Source organism: Gekko japonicus, unplaced genomic scaffold, assembly GCF_001447785.1.
Source record: "Gekko japonicus isolate JY-2015 unplaced genomic scaffold, Gekko_japonicus_V1.1 scaffold395, whole genome shotgun sequence".
NCBI lineage: Eukaryota > Metazoa > Chordata > Lepidosauria > Squamata > Gekkonidae > Gekko > Gekko japonicus.
Window position 1 is genome coordinate 65,213 of NW_015173686.1, and position 3,395 is coordinate 68,607.

A 3,395-nucleotide genomic window follows, 5' to 3' on the forward strand; every position below is an offset into this window, starting at 1 on the left:
TCAGTGGCAGCCCCGTGTTGTCAACTCTATGCACTATTGCCTACCTTGTGATTGTTTCACATCGATCTTACCACTGGCAGCCAATGAGGTGGAGATGAAGTGGGGAAATGCGAGAAAAGGCCAACCAAACATAGAGCCACCCTTCCTCCAAGGAGAGCAGGCTTTCCCCTACTCCACTTTGCTCACACATCAACTCTGCAGTGTAGGTTAGGCTGAGAGAGAGAGAGTGACTGGGGATTCAAACCTGGGCCTCCCCAGTCCAGCACTTTAGTGACACTGAACCCCACCGGCTGCTGCTTTTAGTCACAACTCCCCTGGGCGATGCACTAAGCACCTTCCCTCTTGGCTGTCAGGGTGCTGTCTTGGTTAGTGTGTTGGGCTAGGATCTGAGTTCAAAGGTGTACTTAGAAGAAGGATTGGATATATACCCCACCCTTCACTACCCAAAGGAGTCTGAGAGTGGCTTAAATCTCCTTTCCCTTCCCCTCCCCACAACAGACATCCTGTGAGGTAGGTGGGGCTGAGAGAGCTCTGACACAAACGGCTCTTTTTCAAGATCAGCTGTGCCCCAGAACTATGCTTGCCCAAGGTCATCCAGCCAGGTGCAAGTGGAGGAGTGGGGAATCAAACCCGGTTCTCCCAGATCAGAGTCCGCGCACTTAACCACTACACAAAACTTAGGTATGAAGCTTGGTGCAGTCACCTTTCTCAGCCTGATATCAGCTGTTGGTGAGGAGAAAATGAAGAAGGGAGAACTATGTTAGGCTCCCTGGAAGAAGGACAGGATGAAAATGTATCTGAAAAAGACTGTAGCTGCTCAGGCAGAGCCCCAGCCTAACCCAGGAAGATTTAGAGTCCTAGGGAAATTTCTAGGGAAAGCCTGCAAGTGACGTAGGGTAGCTCTAGGAATCACTGGAAACTCTATGGTAACCATAGAGTTACCATAGCGATGACATTGAATACCTCCCCATGTCCCCATTCCCAACCCTCCCAACAGTTGCCTGGCTTGGCCTGGCAACCCCATGCCCTCCTCACCCCAGGAACGGACACTTGGAGGACTCCTGCCCCTTGAAGCTTGGTCTTCAAGGTGTAACTCACTGCACCTGGGCACATGACGGCTCCCCACTCGGAGCAAAGAATCTGGAGAGAACCAATTTGTTTCTCCTTCTTGCAAGCGGACGAGGAGAGTTCTTTACTGGGATGATTAACAGCTCCGTTGTAAAAAGATGGTTCATAAATTCCTCCTATTAGGTCAAATCATAAAGCAGGCTTTTAATGTTTATATGCTCCCTTTCTAAACAATCAAGAGGATCCAAAGCGCCTGCTAATAAGGGGGCTTCTGTATGGCTTGTAAAGCACTCCAGATCTTTAACGAGTGGAGGAGTAAATAACACACAGTCTGTTAGCGCTATTGATTTCTGTTGCCTTAACCCTCTGAAGCGGCATCGGAGTGGGTTTGTGCTCAAAATTCAGGACTACTAAAGAGAGTTTTCATCTGCCTTATACGCATACACTGTATCAATGATGCAAGCCATTTACATAAGCTTGTATAATTTATTCCACTTCTGCTGGGGGGGGGAGCTTTGCGAGGCAAAGTCATACTCTTTGAGCAATGGAATCTAGCCATCCCGCTGAGTTCTGAAAGTATCTTCCGGCATCCATCAGAAGTAGTAACTTGCTTAACAATAGAGAAGATATGATTCTCGGGATGCTGGATTCAGTGCTATATTTGTAGAAAAGAGCAAGAGTCCAGTAGCACCTTCAAGAATAACAACATTTGTGGCAGGGGAGGAGCTTTCATGGGTCGCTGCTCACTTCTTTGGATACCTTCTGAAGAAGTGAGCAGTAACTCACCAGAGCTCCTACCCTGCCACAAATTTTGTTGGTCTTTAAAGTGCTACTGGACTCTTCCTCTTTTCTCTTGCTGTAACATGGCTACCCAGCTTGATCAGTGCTTCTATTATGCAGGTTTTTAGTAGTGTTGCTGTGGGGAGATGAATTTCTGTATCTGAAATGCCCTTTTTAGATACAGCCTCTTATTCTCCTCTTTCTCTTTGAAAAGAGGGATTTCTGCTCCATTTCTCTTTGAGGAGAAATGCACCCTTTTGTAATTTCAGCCCTTGCAGTTGTTTTATGTTACAGACCACAGGGTGGTGCTCTAAAAGAAGGAAGGGGAAAATTGGAAAGATTGTCTGCCTCTGATCATGTGCAGAGTGAAATTCAGAGCCTCCCCTCCCTCCCACGCCTCCTCTCACTGAATTCCTCTTTGATCAAAACAGAATTAATTAGAAACAGACTCCAAATTCCTTTAAAAAAATGGAAAAGGAACAAATAGCTGGATTTCTGGGAGAAACTGGATAATTAGGGGATTTCTCTTAACAATGCACCTGTGGACAGTAAACATGGTAAACCTTGCACTAAACTACTTGTAGCTCAAGGGATTTTTTAAAAATCAGTTTGCAAACAGCCCACAGCATTTTGGGCTATAAAATGAAGTCCCGTCCATATCATGTTTAGCATCACATGACAATTCCTTCCTAAATACATCGTGGAAACAGGGAGAGCACAGTCCAAAGGACGCAGACACACAGGTGTGCATTCTTTTCCTTCTTCTGCTCCCAGAACACGTTTGGTTGAGAATCCTATTATTATAAGACCCAGCAGCTAACCGTGCAATCCTTTGCAGAATTACTCCTGTCTCAGCTCATTGAACTCAGTGGGGTTAGAATGGCATAACACTGCATAGGACTGCACTGTAATCCTACCAGGATGTTTTTCTCTATGTGAGTAATCCCTTTACAAGACTAGAATAGTAACTGTGGACAGTTATTATTTTTAATACTCCGGCAAGGCTACTTCCAGCTTCCTTTAAAATATGGGTGCTCACATCTCTTTCATTTTTGCCCCATTCTTCCTCCAAGAGTTCCAAGCGGTACGGCTGTTTCTCCCCCTTCCTCGCTGCCGTCATCAGTGCAATGCCAAGATATATATATATTTTTAAAATATCCATCTGTATTCTCCTTTCTTCCCCAATGAGGACCCAAAGGTGCTTATATTGTTCTCCTCCCCTCCATTTTATCCTCACAATGACCCTGTGAGGTAGGTGAGGCCGAGAGGGAGTGGCTGGCCCCAAATCCAACTTCCACAGCCTAGAGTGGGGGTTCAGACCTGGGTCTCCCAGATCTTAGTCTGACACCGTAACCACTCCACCGCACTGTCTCTCTTTTCTGGCCAGTCATTACCAGTTCAGACCCCATCAGCATGAAGTTAAAGTAAGGATTTTGTATTGCCTCAACAGATGGACACATGATGCTGCCTTATATTGAATCAGACTATTGGTCTATTGAAGTCAGTACAGAAGAAGAAGAAGAGGAGGAGGAGGAGGAGGAGGAGGA